Here is a 16,344-nt window from a genome sequence, read left to right on the forward strand (position 1 = left end):
CAAGCAGATTGCATTACTGACATTGAATTTTGCATATCTATAGTCTCTTATTCCCACTTGTAGATAACTGCAACTATTAAAGATAATCAAACTTTATTTTAGCTCTGTATTTTAAAAGAAAAAATAATGGCATCATATTAAGCACATTAACAATTCCCTTATCTTTTAATTAGATTCTAATATTTTTCCCTTTGCAGCATACAGTATGCACAATGATTAAGAGACAGTAATTGCAACTCTAGTTTCTGATTTCACTGAGACCCAGCTGTCAAAGCCTTGCAGATGACACTGAATAATTCAAATTAGAGAGGTCAAAGGAGGATTGACAAAAACTCCAGAAGGACCAGCACTACTTGCTAATTGGGCTGAGCTCTACAGCTGAAAGGCAAGAGACAAACCAAGGCCCTGGGCTAGAACCTGGGTAGTCTTGTTTTCTTGGCATATACCAGTGTTAGAAGTCACACACAGGACCACTCATCAGTGTCTGTCTGAACACTGCCCATGCAAAAATATCATATTATCAAAACACCAAACCTAGGATATAAAAATCATTTCCAACACCTGGAACATCCCCTTCTTCCTCCTTACCACAATTCTGACAGTCATAAATATCATCCCTTGGAGTTTATTTGCAAGTAGTTGATCTTAATTTTACATTTGGTCAATGGAGTAACTCCAACTTTTCCAAGCATACAGCTAGGCACTCTCCATGGCACTATCTACTCAACATTTTCCCTAAACATTTATACTTGGTAAAATATAATATGGATTCACAGTTCCTGAAACTAGACTTAAGACAGGCTATTACATTTATATATTTACAATTCTAATAAATACCTATTGCAGAGTGATGTCAGTATCGCCATTAAGCACAAAGTGTTTTTAGAATATAATCACGGAGAGTATTGTTAATTTAGGTAGTTATATATAACTAGCTATTCACATAAACATATTAAGAAACTTCCTCTATTTTTCTAGAAATTCCCAGGTGCAAGTCAAAGGATATATTTTCTATAAGCACAATATGGAAGATTCATACTACTATTGGGTGGCAATTAGCAAGCTCTACAGAAGAAAAAAAATACCACTTTTTTTCCATAGCATAATGCTTCAAGACTAATTAGAATATTTTTATTATAGCTGCTTTCCTAGCTCCTTGGTGCAAGTTAAAACTGACATTAAGCACAGAACTTTGTGTTGCACATTTGTTTACAATGCTGAGCTCCTCATTACCTGACTAGAGTAATTCCAAAGACCAAATTATCAACACAGTAAGTACATGGAAGGACAAAGCTCCATTCAAATTAATATCCCTTAAAAGGTTTAAGTATATGGTTTAACAATACATATCAATCTTTCTGAAAGATCTCATTTCCCCCCCAAGGCCTGCTTTAAATAATAAATTCTTAATAGTAAGAACTAGAAATTATAACAAAATATGATTGAGATTTTATTTGGGAAAGTAGGTGCTATGTAGGTATTTCTTCTGAATTAGAACAATCCATCCTTGGGGGAAGGTACTCTAAGACTCAGGAAATGAACAAAACTGATATGATTCGGGAAATAAACAACTCATAAGTCTTGGGAAGTTCCAAAAACTTTTAAGAGCCACAGGCCCATTTGCAAGAATAAATATGCAATATTAGTTGATGGGGAGAGGAGTCTCTCTAACCAGCCAATCCGTTTATTAGGTCCCATAGGGGGCTCCAGGCTTACAGTTTAGTTCTGAGTCTTTATCTATGAGGTGCTGTGCTTTTGGGTAAAGCAGCTGCCTTGAGTCATCCACCTTCCTGTGAGCAACCCCAATAAACTCACTGCTTCGCTAAGTTGGACATAATAATCATGTTAGTGTGGTCCCCTTTCCCCTACTTTAAGAGAGAAAGTTTGCTGTCCAGTAGTAGGGAAATATTAAGAGTATAATAACTTCAGACAGAGACTTGATCTTGGGAGATGTCTACCTTTCCAAGCACTTTCTGACCTAAGTTGTCAGGCATCAACATGGTCCTGGATGCATGGCACTGACTCACCTAATCTTGGTGTGTGAAGAAGTGAAAGGCTCCAGGTGTTGGGAGTGCTTTTGGGAGGTACCAACATCCTTAGCCATTGTGAGTTTGTGATTCTGACAGAGGCAGGGTTGAGTAGCAGGGGAAAGAAACTTGAGGGGCGTGAGAAGAAATAGGAGTTCTTCACAAAGGAATCCATTTGAAGCCACATACTTGTTGGCAGTGAACCATGAGCCACGGTTGACATTCTTTCCTGTGTCCCACCTGTAAACCTGCCATTTTCTAAGAATCCCATCTACCATGTACCCTGTTTACTGACAAGACAAGTACTAAAGCCTGGTGCAGATCTAGTGGCTCTTAGTTTCAGCGTGTCAGGTTATAATCCCATTCAGGGCAGCTCTGGGGCTACCTCACTTATCTCACTTATCAAAGAGAGAGAAAGGTCTAAACAAGAACAAAAGTCACTATCACCATCGAATGGTTCCTTAGCAGTATTTTGAGATGCAACCTGAGACCCAAAAGGATGTATATGGCTAATGCTTAGGCAATTGATTGCAGTTGGTTCTTATGGAGCCCACATGATGTGTCTTACTGTCTGTGTTTCTAACAAGTCTACAAGAGCCCTAAATTCATTTCAGTGCTGAAGCCATGAATCTTGGTTTGACACGAGTCATGGTCCCTAACAATCTAGGGCAATGGTTTTCAATGATATGACTCTCTCACAGGGAGTGCCTATCAGATAGCCTGCGAATCAGATATTTACATCATGGTTCATATGAGCAGAGAAATCACAGTTACATAGAAATAATTTTATGGTTGGGGGATCATCACAACATGAGGAACTGTTTTAAAGGGTTGCAGCATTAGGAAGGTTGAGAGGCACTAGTCTAGGGAACTCCTCAGGATGCTTAGGGTGGCAGTGTGGAGCTATTTTTGTTCGTTCACAGCTGATATGATGCCTATCTGAAATGAACAGAGTATAGTTCCATCAGAGTTTTAGGTACAGAGGTCTAGCAGATTTGGAGATTATTTCATCCTGTTAAGATTAAGAAAATGTTCATGAGCATGAAGGAGTTCTACATCCCCCACCCCTCTCTCTCTCTCTGTAATGAAGACAGGGGTCAATCTTGGGCATTATTCTTCAGATGCTATCCACTTTTTTTTCTTTTTTTGAGAGGGTTTCTCTTTGATCTTGAACTAAGCCACTTGGCCTGGGAAAACCAGCATTGGAATTTTAAATTTGCTTATTATGTTTGGCTTTCTTGATGGGCTCTGGGGGTTCAATTCTTTACTGATTAGTGATTTCCTTGGCCCCTGGAATCCTATCTTCTTACATAGTTGAGAGCCAGAGGTCTCTGCTTGCTCAGTATGGCTCTTGGATTAATAAATAATAACTTTTAAATTCATCAATAGTTTTCAATAGAAGAGGCCCAAATTGAGTAATTTTTGCCTCAAAAATAATTTTCAATACCTGTTTTATAATTACTATGTTACAGCTAGCTCTCTTAGACCATAATCCTCATCAAATTATGAGGTTTCTTTCTTCTATAATGTTCATCCTTTTCTTTTGCTAAAATATTTTTTATTCATTTCACGTACCCACCATAGTTCCCTCTATCTCCCTTCCCATGTTACTACTCAGAAAGGATAAGGCCTCCCATAGGGAGTCAACAAAGCCTGGGACCTTCAGTTGAGGCATTACCAAGGCACCCCCCTTTCTCATCAGGGCTGAGCAAGGCATCCCACCATATGGAATGGGCTTCTAAAAGCCAACTCGTGCACTAGGGATAGATTGTGGACCCATTGCCAGGGGCTCCACAAACAAATCAGGCTACAAAACTGTCACCCACATGCAGAAGGCTTGGCTTGGTCCCAGGCAGGCTCCCTAGATGTCAGTCTAGGAGTCCTTATGTTCAGCAAGTTCAGGTCAGTTTGTCTGTGTGGGTTTCCTATCTTGATCTTGGAATGCTCCCCCCCCCTTTGCTCATGCAATCCCTTCGCCCTCCCTTTGACTGGACTCCTGTACCACCTGAACTGAGTGAATGAAGTAATAAGTCACTGGCCGTCCTTTTAAAAAAAGAAACAAAAAGGAAACTGTGGCATTAGACTGGTGTTCCTCTAATTAATGATTAGATTGATCAGAGGGTTTGTTAAAACACACACACACACACACACACACACACACACACACACACACACACACACTCACACACAGGTCCTCCTCTGAGAAGATTTTCACTCAACAGTTAGAAGTGAAGACTAAGAATCTAAAATCTTCGCAAGCCTTCTCATACCTGCAGACTATAAAAATCTTCAGTAGACTACATTGAGAAAAGAAAGAAAAAGAAAAAAAAATACCCTTGCAAATAACAGCAGAGGAAGCATAAGCATGCTACCTCTGGTCTACTGGTGAAGCTTTTCACCCCGGCTCCACGACAGTCTTCACATACACTCCCGATGGTGGGAAGAAAATCGGACATTAACCTGGATAGGCCTTTGCAGAATGAGATCTTTCAGACAGACGTGCTGACGCCGGCTGTTTTGTGGCCCACATACCTAATACTTTAATCAGTTCTTGCAGCCAGCCTCTGTAAGATCTGAAACCTCCTGCTTTCCTCAGTTACTTGTGGGTACCCTAGGGCTGGAGGGGGTGGGAGGCAGGATAACCTGAACTAGACTGAGATCTGACCCAACCCCCTTGCTTTGCATCCAGGCCCGCACTGATATGAGAGCTAGCTCCACAGACAGATGGGGCTGCTTTTGCTGAGAGGAACATGTGGATTCTCACTGTTTCTGTGGTTATGGCTGTGGTCTTCTCACTGACCTGTTTAGCAGGTGGCTGCTTTCAACTCTGAACCCTAAGAGAACCCAAAGCCCAAAGAATAGCAATAACTTTTCCCAAAGTGGGAAGATTGTTAGGTCCCAGATGACAGCCTGTGTGTTCTCTTTACTCCAAAAGTCAGTGCTTATCTTAGCAGTAGACAAGCTGTTGTCCACTTTATTCTCCCTGGAAAGAGCATGTTCACTGCCTTTTCTATACCGAGAAATAAAAGCAGAACAAGAAAAACCCAAAAACTGATTTAAGAAAAAGGTAACTACTGTTTCCTAGAAGCCAGTGGTGGACTTCTGTTTTGTTCCAAGGGTCTGGGGTTCCTCTTAACTATGCCTTCTCTGTACCTCTTTTCTCCAAGCCAGGAAGCCTTATACAGCCTGTGTAGAACAACCAATGCAACGTGATAACTCTCTCTAGGAGATCGTCACATAATAACAGGCTAGCAAGGTCCTAAACACTTAGAGTCTGTCATATAGCCACATAGACATTTTATTATAATTTCTAAAAATGTTTGCTTTCAAACACCCCTTTATGGAAAGGATGCTGCTGTTTTCTCTCATTATGGCTAATTGCAACCCCTCATTCATTAGCATTGAAATGAGGTAGAATGGATTTGGGGGAAAGGTTACTTATAACTCAATTATAACCTGCAGGTTATTGTAGAGAAGGGAAGCACGTGAGAAACGGTAGCAGAGATAAAAGTCTACAAAGAGGAGAGGCTGAAACCAGGGACCCTACACTGCTTTGCATAATAAGGTAATAGGAAGTAGTTGTCTCCTGTTCGGGTCCTTCCCATGATGTAAAACTGAGCCCATGGAGTTTGGGGAAGGGAAAGGGCAGGCGAATGAGTGTTAAGGTAATGACTGCTGCTGTGGCAAAGGACAATGATGGCCATTTATGAGGGGCTCTCATACCCCAGTAGATGATGGCCTTGATTAACATACCATGGGGTACTTGGTGATTTTTACCTTCAGAGAAAATGCATAGTGTCTTATGCTGGATAATATTGATGGGGTTCATGTTCCCACTATCAGGATAATAACTCAGAGAACAGAGTCAGAAGCAGGGTTAATAATTACTTCAGTGGTGAGGTGACTGTTACACCAAGGGGGGTAGGAAGGAGAGTTGTCTTCTGGGGGAATATACACGTTCATGGGATACTCTGGGAAAATCACAGATAATGTTGGGAGTCGAGTTGTGTCTCTTAGAGCTTATTCTGGTGCATTACTGTAGTGCTTCATTCATATAGTAATAGAGAGGGCTACCTCAAAAGCTGAAACATTTTAATTCAGCATGGTTCCAGTACTATATGTGAATACCTTAAGATCTAGAGGCATGTCTGTGTCATACCGTGCCCTCTGATCCTGGATGGAAGATGACGGAGGAACCAATAGAGGAATGGAACATGCTTGGTGAGCGTGGAAGCCATACTTTCCAGATTATCTGGTTATTCATAAGGCTGACTGCTCTTTGTACCTTGAAATTTCCATTTTCCGTGGAGCTAATTTCATCTGGTACACTTTCTGAAAGTTTATATTTGTGTGTGTGTGTGTGTGTGTGTGTGTGTGTGTGTGTGTGTGTGTGTGTGTGCATGTGTATGTGGGTGTGTGTGTATGCATGTGTGTGTGGGTGCTTGTGCGTGTGCTTATGGGTGCATGTGCATGCGCATGTGTGAGTGTGTGTACTTTGCTCCTAAAGGCCAAAAGGCGGAGTCAGATCCTCCTTTGGAGCTGTAGTTACAGGCAGTTGTGAGCTGCTAGGAAAGGATGCTGAAAACTGAACTTGAGTCCTCTCCAAGAGCAGTACATTTTTTTTTCCTGCTGATTTGTTGCATGTTAAAACTTGGTATGTATAGATGAGTAACAATTAAAGAAGTGTAGTTAAGAATATTTGTGAAGGTGGAGGTTTTTGTTTTGCCTGGTTCTATAGCTGCTTTGCCCCAAATAAACACACAGACACTATATTAATTATTAATCTTTTGAATTGATGGCTAGGGCTTCTTAGTGGCTAGCTCTCTCTTACTTATTAACCCATTTTCATTAATCTATTTATTTCTACATGACCTTATCTTACCAGAGAACACCTGGTGAACCCTGTCTTCCTGGTATTTACATGGTGTCTCTTTGTGACCTCTCCCCTTTCTCTCCTCAGCTTTCTCCTCATCTCCTAGCCTCTCCAATCTCCCTGTCTCCACTGGCCAATCAGTGTTGTATTCATCAACCAATAAGAGGGACACATAAACAGAAGGGCATCCCCCAGCATATTTGGAAATTGTATTCTCAAGGGTACAGCTTAAAAAGGCAGTACTCTCTACATCTGGGTCTTACATAGTCTGGGTAACACCCAGTACAGGCATCCTTTTATTTGAATTTGAGGGATCTTAGAGTTCTGGTTGGTAAAAATTCTAGTTACAGTTTTCCTATAAATTTTCTTTCCTTTACCACAAATGTAATTTCAATGTCTGGAACGTTTCCTGTTTGGAGGAATTTACTGATATTCCAGAAGGCAGAATTACAGAATTCCCAACTAAAAATTAGAAATGCTGATAAAGGAGCAAAGACTTACAGGGTTCAATACTGAAAATATACATATATTTTCAATACTGAAAAAAATACACACACACACACACACACACACACACACACACATGAGAAGACTCCAGATAATAAACACATCTGGCTATATTATTCCTGGCTTCATTTGAACAAATTGGGAAATTGACCATGTAATCTGATACCCTTTGAATGCAGAAGATGAGCTGTGTAGTGCGATGCATACTTTGCAGTGTGAAATGCATTGTCAGCTTTCCTGTCTTCCAAAGCTTGGACATTTTGTTTGGTATTTCTTTTCAAATTCAGGCAAGTATCTTCCAAGCAGACAAGAGGCAGCATTCATGGGAAGTGAGATTTATCAAAATGAAACAATGGATGAATATTTAAACACGTTTCAGTAGGGCCAATGAGCTGCATAAGCTGTATCATTTATCACTGGCACACATGAGCGTGTTCTTTGGAATAAAAATTATGCCACTAAAAATCTTAGTCACAGAGTGTCTCTAAACTGAACATGGTTAACATTGACTATATCCGAGTCTATGATGTATTATGTACCTTGCCCAGCAGATGCATGTCTCTTCTCTTTACTTTGGGATGGAGAAAGGAGAAGAATATTGAGGCTGTGAGCTGTGACTTGAGTAAGAAGGGAGTGCCTTAGTTTTCTATAAGCTTATGATGGGAGATGTTATTTTGTAAACATGTTTCTCTTATTGGTTAATGAATAAAGCACTGTTGGTCAATAGGAAAGCAAGATAGGTGGGGCTAGGAGACTAGGAGGATTCGAGGAAGTAGTAGGGAGGAGTCAGCATGTAGAGACTTGAGAGAACAGAGGTCCCGGCCCCCTCTCTCAGGTAAGAGAAGACCACATGGAAGTACTTAGATTAATAGAAATGGGTTAATAATTAAGACAGAGCTAGCCGATAAGAAACAAGTAACAGGCCAACAGAATTATATCTAATACAGAGTCTCGGTATGTTATTTGGGGCAGGCATGGCGGTAGGACCGGTGGCAGGAAAAAATACTCGTAACAAGCTTAGGGTCAAGATGGCTGTGCTGTGTGATATTGCTGTTGAAGACTTGGGAGTGGGGATTGTTACAAGGAAATCCAAGGAAGCGATTGAATTCAGTCTTGGCTATTGGCTCCTTAAGAATGTTTAGAAGTAGGTGGCAATGCCTTATCTGCATGTGTGTTGTTAGGCCCAAGGGGGCCTCTTCAGTCCTTGTCAAGGGGAGTGCTAATCTTCAATTCTTTCGCCTCAGTGATTAAGAGCACTAACTGCTCTTCCAGAGGGCTCAGGTTCAATTCCCAGCATCCACAGGGCAGCTGACAACTGTCTGTAACTCCAAATCTGACACTCTCACATAGGCATACATACAGTAAAAACAACAATGCGAACTGGGATCGACATGTAAAATAATAAATTAAATTAAAAAAATGCTTTGACTCCAAAATTTAAGTTCAAGGACAAATTACTGGGGAAAAGGATTTCTATTTTTGTTTCCACAGAAAATGAAAAGATGTGGATTCCTTCTAGACTAATGTGATTTGATCAAGCCAGACCACCTGAAACAGAGTACCAGGTGATCCTACATTCAAAACAGCTGGACAAAGCAGCCTTACAGACTACAGCCAGGATTTCTGAATCTTCTTCAAATCCCTCATGACAGTGCCCCTTACCAGCAGGAAGTAGTTTGGAAAGAACAACGCCCAAATTCCCAAATATTGTCTATAAATGTTTATTTTCATTTAAATGGACTTTGTTATATAAAATAAATTTAAAAAAATAAAAAAAAAGAAAATAAAAATGAATACAAATCAAAAAAGATGTTTAATGGAGTTGCCTAGATATGGTCCTAGTATAACCTCAAGTAAGGCTTGTTTTATGTTCAGGATAGGTGCCTAGAGATGCTGTTTCTCATGGCTGTGTCTTTCTAACATGGATATCTGTGTGGCAGACAGTGTGGCTTCAAGGCAGCCTGCCCACACTGAGGTTCAAGTTAGGGATGGCAGAACATTGGATAGCTATAAGCAGAATTTATTTAAAAAAAATAAGAAGGCCAAAGTGTCCTACAGGTACTGGTAACTATTTAATAAAAATGAACACGTCCAAGAAAAACGAATACATCCCAGGTTGAGAAAACATGACAGGTTTTGAGTAGCTCCATAGTCTAGGTGATTTGGCTTGCTCCACATTCTGTAGGGAGAAGGAACATTGCTCCCTCTTTCTTTGTAGATTCCTGTATGCGATTTTACAGTGAGTGATATGTTGTTCTCAGTTCAGATCTGTCATCTATAAAAAGAAATCCCTCAAGGCTCTGACATAAAGAGCTCGAATGATTAGTTCTTGTGTCAGGTTGGTGGAGAGACATCCCAAGAGAAAGGAAAAGCAGCAGGAGTGAATGGAAGGAACAGGGAGGTCACCCCGGGAGGGCCCTAGGGAGCAGGGGTTGCCTGTTTATCAGGTCCCCTCCTGCTGCAAGGGAACTTCAGTGGAGCTAGGGCCATGAAGTAAGGGAAAAGCTAGAGTGGGAACCCACTTTGCTTCCTGTTCCTGTTTGGCTTCTACTCTCACAAAGGACAGTTTTAAACAACCCCACTGGTCTTTGGGAAGGTTGGGTTTTCTTCCTAACTCTCTGTGGTACCCTCCTCAGCCCCATGGCACTTGCCTGCCTCATCTGAGGGCACAGGCAACTTTGCAACTTCTCACTGCACCTCAGCGTAGAACTGTTTCACACGTAGCTTAAAAGCAGGTATGGGACCCTCAGTTCTCCAGGAGTTTGGGGTTCCTTTGCCGTTAGCCTTCTGAATTCCTTCTCCTCTTACAGGTCTTTGAATCAGAGGCCTGGGAGGCTGTTCCTGGTGTCTTCATACTCACACAGATGGACCCCATGCCCTCTGGTTCCCCACACTGACTTCTAGAACGACACTGTTCATGCTTCATTTCATCTGCTTGTTTGTAAGTCCATGTTATTCTTATATACAACCAACCCTTCCAGGACACACAGAATGCCTTACTGCACATTTGTGTTATTAATACATAGCCGAATCGCTGGCCACCAGTAGGCGACTCATGTGTGTTTAGTAAATTTCATTGACATGACATGAAGGAGACAAAAACAAATAAGTCTCCCAAGTTCATTCTTGAATTGCTTGTCCAGCTGAATTGACATTGTCTTTCTCTTTTATTTCCTTGTTAGACGTTCTTTCGGCCTACAAAAGATGGAGAAATAAAAAAGGAGGCTGACTGGAGCTTAATGCAGTCTTGATTAATGTGGGCACCAGGAGGAGGAGAGGAATTCAGGTAAAACCTTCTCCTGGAACTGGTCTGATGATTGGCAGTCTCTGAGCAGAGGAGCAGGTGGTGCCTGTTCGCAGAGGCTGCCTCACATTTACCCCATTCTTGTCTTTGACCTTTTGGGTTTACTTTAATTATGGTGGCATTTAGCCATGCTGGGTGTCATTTTCACGCTCATCTCAGGAGACAGACATATCCTGGGTTACAACAAAGTGCTTCAAAATGAAGGTAATTAAAGGTGTTTGTGGTAATAAAGGAAAATATAGCTGCTTTAGCTTAATTGCTTTAGCATAATTCAGATCCTATGGTATAAAGGAATATAATAAATACACTGAGAGGAAAATACTGTTTGGTTGAAATTGTGGAGCTACACAGTCATAGACTTTCTCCTCTATCCACGTAGTCCTTCCAAAGCTAAAACAAAAGCTACAAACAAGATTAGCTAAATGGTGTCTACCAGTAAATTTCTTGACTAAAATTAATATGAGTTCCTGAAGGTAATTTATCAATAAAGCGAGAATTCGATAGTAAAAGTTCAAAAGTATAGTCATTTGGTTTTGCAAACCACAATGTGTGCTTTTGTTTTTGTTCTTTTTATGTATCTGGAGGAAAATGTGCCTGCCCAACCGCACAGATATAGAGCAAACTTGGAAATGTAGTTATTCTGAGACTAGTGATAAAAACAAGATTAATTGCTCTTGCTTTTCTTTTTTTTTTTTTTTTTTTTTTTTTTTAGTATAGACTACACAACTCTCCTTTCCTTGTTTTAGAGATAGTTACCGGTAACTACTCAAACAAAAATCCAAAAATCAAAGGAGTTTCCACCTTCAGAAGGTATGGAGGTAATCCAGGTGGGAAAGCATCAGATGCACTGCTGATTATCCAAGGGCAAGGGTGAACAATGGTTTCTGGTTTCTCGGAGATGGAAGGCATACGTTGAGTGAAGGAGATTGGGAAGACCTGTGAAGAACCAGCAAGTAAGAAGAGGAACTACATTCCCCTAATTGTGAGAGTTGAGGTTTCTAACATAGGCCGAGGGGACCGGGTGTGGGTCCTGGCAAAGAGAGGATTCTGAGAGTGGTATGGAGGGCTCACTCGGAGAGATCCGGAAGATGCTCAGAGATGGCTGAGACACACTGGGGAGAGGCGTGGATGCAGTGCTAAGGAGAAAAGCAATGGGTACTCTTCATAGAATTATTCTTCCACTAGTGGGAGAACAAACAGGCACTGACACATTTAAACACAGCAGGGATCCAGAATCCCACTCTGATGTGGCTCACACTAAAGGGAGGAGAAGGTGAGAAAGAGAGCCAACCTAGGAACAGATGGTTGCCACCAGGGTCATACTGTGGTGGCTAATTTCTATAATCCATCTGATTGGATTAAGAGACAACTAGGGGATTTGGGAAGCAATCATCTAGGTGTGTCTTTGATGAAATTATAGAGACAGTCAGATCCTGAGGGCTCTGGTAAAATTAGTGTATTAATGTCTTGATGGGATATGATAATGCTAGTGAGATTTCGTAAAAGTAGAGAGCCAGGGGGAGTGGAGGAAGTTGGTCAGTAGGGGTTTGTCTCTGGAGCTTTATCTTGTCCTAGCCCCTTCTGATACTCCCCTCCCTCTGTGTTCCCTGATCCGTCTTTACATAAACTGCTTTGCCCGTCTGCCTCACCTTCCATATCACGGTGGGCTGAGGACACATCTGAAACTGTGAGCCAAACTAATTCTTGCCTAAAAGTAGTCTGGTATGTAGGGAGAGTAGTGACAAGTGGCCCTATCTAACACAGCAGTGGCGTGAACGAGATATCCATTACAGTTGCAGGCACTTTGGTCTTCAGTTGGTAGATCTTAATTGGTTAGGTTAGAAGGTGTAGCATCACTGCAGTAAGTATATCACTGGGGTCACGCTTTGAGAGACTGAAGACACTTGGTGTTTCTAGTAGTTATTCCCTCTCTGCTTTGTGCTTGCAGTTCAAAATGGGAGCCTTTGGGCCTTGCTACTCTACCTGCTGTGTCCACCAAGATGGACCCTTACCCTCTGGAGTTGTAAGTCCAATCAACTCTTCCTCCTCTGAGTTTCCTTGGCCGTGGTGTTTCGTCACAACAATAGGAAGGTAACTGGTATAACTACAAACATGAAAACTGAAGACTTTCCATTAATGACATCACAAAGCTGTAAGGTTGAAAGGTGCCTTGAGCTTATGGGTCCTCAGTATTTTAGGAGCTTGGGAATCCATGTAGAGGTAAATGGCTTTATATCCCAGTTTCTTCACAACTCTCTAGCTTAGGAAAATGAGCTGAAACATATGCTTCATTACATGGAAGCCAGAACTGTAGCATCAGTTTAAGGCAGTGGTTTTCAACCTGTGGGTCATGAAGCCTTTGGGGTCATATATCTGCATATTCTGCATATCGGATATTTACATTACAATTCACAACAGTGTCAACGTTACAGTTATGAAGTAGCAATGAAATAATTTTATGGGTGGGGGAGGGCACCACAGTTCAGGAACAGTATCAAAGGGGTGCAGCATTAGCAAGGTTGACAACCACTGGTCTAAGGCTTTGTGATGTGAGCCAACCTCTCTTCAGGCCCCAGATGAGCATGTGTGACACACATTCCTGTGACAACAATCTCTATTGGGAACTACCTTGGAATCCCTGGACTCGGTCAGATCACTGTTTTCTCAGAAGTAAGCAGGAGCTGTCCTTGAACACACAGTGCAGAGTCAAATGGAACTCAAGTCCCTCCCAGTCACCTTAGCCTCTCTTCTTCCATGTTCTTTGCTTCATGAATTCAGAGCATTGTGTGAGTTTTCGCCCTCAGCATTACTTCTCTCTTGGACGTGCTTATGTACACTGTCTTCCTTTAGAAACGAATGCTCTGCCTCAGCACAAATAATCACTCCATTCTATCTCACAACCACAGGTATTATAATTAAATAAACTGATAGTGAGAAATTGTGGGGAGTTGACCATAACTATCAACAGCCTATATTTGCCTCATAAACTACTGTAATGAACAGTTCAATAAATCAATAGTTAGCAGAGCTTCAATTAGTCTGAGTGTCCTGTAGATATTCATAAAGCCTCAGAGATTAGATATAAAATTGGTGTCAGAAATTGCAGGTAGTTATCATGCGCTCTCTCTCTCTCTCTCTCTCTCTCTCTCTCTCTCTCTCTCTCTCTCTTTCTGAGAAAACATAGTTTACAGAGAGCAGATAGTTATCCTGGCATGCCCAAGTGTTCTTAGGGTCTGTGTGCATCTGTGAATGTCCCTTTCTGACTTTCCAGGAAATGTTTGTGACTTACAAAATTTTGTACTAAAAGATTAAAAAATATTGCTAACTGGTTTCAGAAAACCTAGGCCTACACAATCGTGGATAACACATGTGTTTCTTTGACCAGGAGGTCCTTTTCCTGTCTAGAGGCAAAATTTTCCCCAAACTGCCATGTATATTTAAAATCAAGTGAAAAGAACCAGGGCTGTGATATTCACTGAGTAGAGCCTGCCATGGTCAGTTTTCAAATCTCTCTAGCACAGATGGACATTTCTTATTAAGTTCTTGACAACTTTGCAAATTGAGTAGTGTCTCCCTGGTTGTTGTACCTCAACTCATTTAGATTCCTGTGAGACACTGGCTACCAGTTACATTCTAGTCTGATTCTACGACTAGAATATATTTATAGTAAGACTTGAGCCAAATTTGACAGTTTGTGGAACCGATTAAGGATTTCATTGTAATCCATATTATGAATATTGTTTTGGTCTTCCCCATTTAACTGCTATCAGTTTTTAACAGAAGCAGCAGTTTTACATAAAAGCGTGAAACACTGTAACATTTCCAACTCCCATGAAAATATATGTAATTTTATTGTCTCTAGAATAGCTGCTTCACTTTGAAAGATTTACTGGGATCTAAGTTTCCTTGTTTGCCAGATGAACTGTGATAAGAGCCGTCAGTGTCACAATATATTGATGGGTTGTTTGGGGCGGGGGAACCCTTAATTTCCCTTCCACATGTTTCAGTGGTGTTTTGTGCAAAGTTATGCAGATGAAAAGCATCCCCAGCAAGTCCTGGGCAGGGTAGCTACAGAACTACTGCTTTCAGTGTAATATATTCTGACCATCCATCAGGGGATCTTGTACTTGTGTCCCATAGCATTATAGTACATGATGAATGAATTCATTCTGAGGAAGTATCATTCCTGATTATAATCTTCAAATGCAAAATGAGTAGGACTTATTTTTATTGTTGTTGCTGCTGTTGAGAACTACAAAAGGGGGAGCTTTCTTCTCAGTATCTGTCCCTCAGAAAACTGAATGACAGAAAATCTACTGAGGAACAGGCTGTAGAAACACTGCTGTTGGTAGAATTCTCCTGATAAAGCACTATAACTTAGGACCTAAACTCTTTAAAAAAAAATCTATGTTTGATTAGCTGTTTTGGTGCTCAGTCAGCCCTTGTAAACATAGAACTGATGGTGAGGCAGGAAGATCTCTAGTTTGAGGCCAGCCTGGGCAATACAGAGATACTATCTCAAACGAACAAAAAAAAAAAAAAAAAAAAAAAAAAAAAAACAAAAAAAAAAAAAAAAAAAAAAACCACACACACACACACGTAACACAGAGCAATATCTATGTAATTATAAAAAATAAATCTCCTTGACTATCAATCTCCACCATGAATTCCCTGAAGTGTCAGCCTGGTTGTATGATCAGGGTAACTTTTTCTTTCTTCAACACTGCTCTGTTTTCCAAGTAGTTAATAATGAACATCATGATTTTGCAAGCAGAAGAGGAATACGCTCTATAAGAAGTGATGTCTCTTGTGGAGCTCTGTGATTTCTCTCCCATTATTCCATCTCTGATTCCCCTTAACTGTTTTCCCCGCACAAGCTAGAGATGCACAGTGCTGTTGCAGGTTGTTGTTTGCGTGAGTTGGCCTCCCTGGAGCACCCTCATGACATCTACCTGAAAGATAGCATGGAGTAGCTAAGTAGAAAGGAATATTCTTGGTGAGGAGGTCCTATCAAAGCCATCAGAAGATGTCAATCAACATGAGTCCTGCCCTGAGGTTGGCAAAGGCATCAGAGGTGTCCTAGCCAGCACCCCTGAGTATTTGTAGTATAAACAGCCTTCCTTGGGAGGAGCTGAGGCCTCTCTTGGGGTCCTCTGTGGAGATTGTAGAGATGCTAAATAAGTACAAGAGACCAGAGAATTTAATGAAAGCCAATGCCTGAAGGATAGAGTTATGTACTTCTATAATTTTATACTTGGGGCTCAGCATAATCTACAAAAATCAGGCATGGAGCTTGCCAAATTTCTTGTCTTCAAAAAAGTTTCTTGAGCTGGTGTTGCATGGCTATGTCCTCTGAACTGAAACACTCATTCCTGGAATATGTGTGTGAAATGGAAGTGAATGAAACTTCCAAGGCTTGGTAAGCTCCTGAAACTTAGAAAATTTACAATGACCCTTCCTAAGTTAAACCTGCAGTTAACTACTACTTGGGAGCAGAGATTCTCTGACCTGCAGAGCTGCCTGCAAGTTGTATAGAGAGCACCCGGGATGCTATATGGGGATGTCTTTCAGTTTTTATATTGGGGTGGGATGTTTGGTGATGCACTTGTGAGTTACTCTCCCACCATCACCAC

The 16,344-nt window shown here is 41.1% G+C and overlaps 1 protein-coding gene and 1 pseudogene across 1 annotated transcript in view; both read right to left on the reverse strand.

The window, feature by feature from the left end:
- Window positions 1-16,344, reverse strand: part of Cntnap2 (contactin associated protein 2) — a 1,802,334-nt gene that overhangs the window by 295,826 nt on the left and 1,490,164 nt on the right.
- Window positions 8,538-8,649, reverse strand: LOC127214344 (uncharacterized; annotated as a pseudogene).

The sequence above is a fragment of the Phodopus roborovskii genome, unplaced genomic scaffold, assembly GCF_943737965.1.
Source record: "Phodopus roborovskii unplaced genomic scaffold, PHOROB, whole genome shotgun sequence".
NCBI lineage: Eukaryota > Metazoa > Chordata > Mammalia > Rodentia > Cricetidae > Phodopus > Phodopus roborovskii.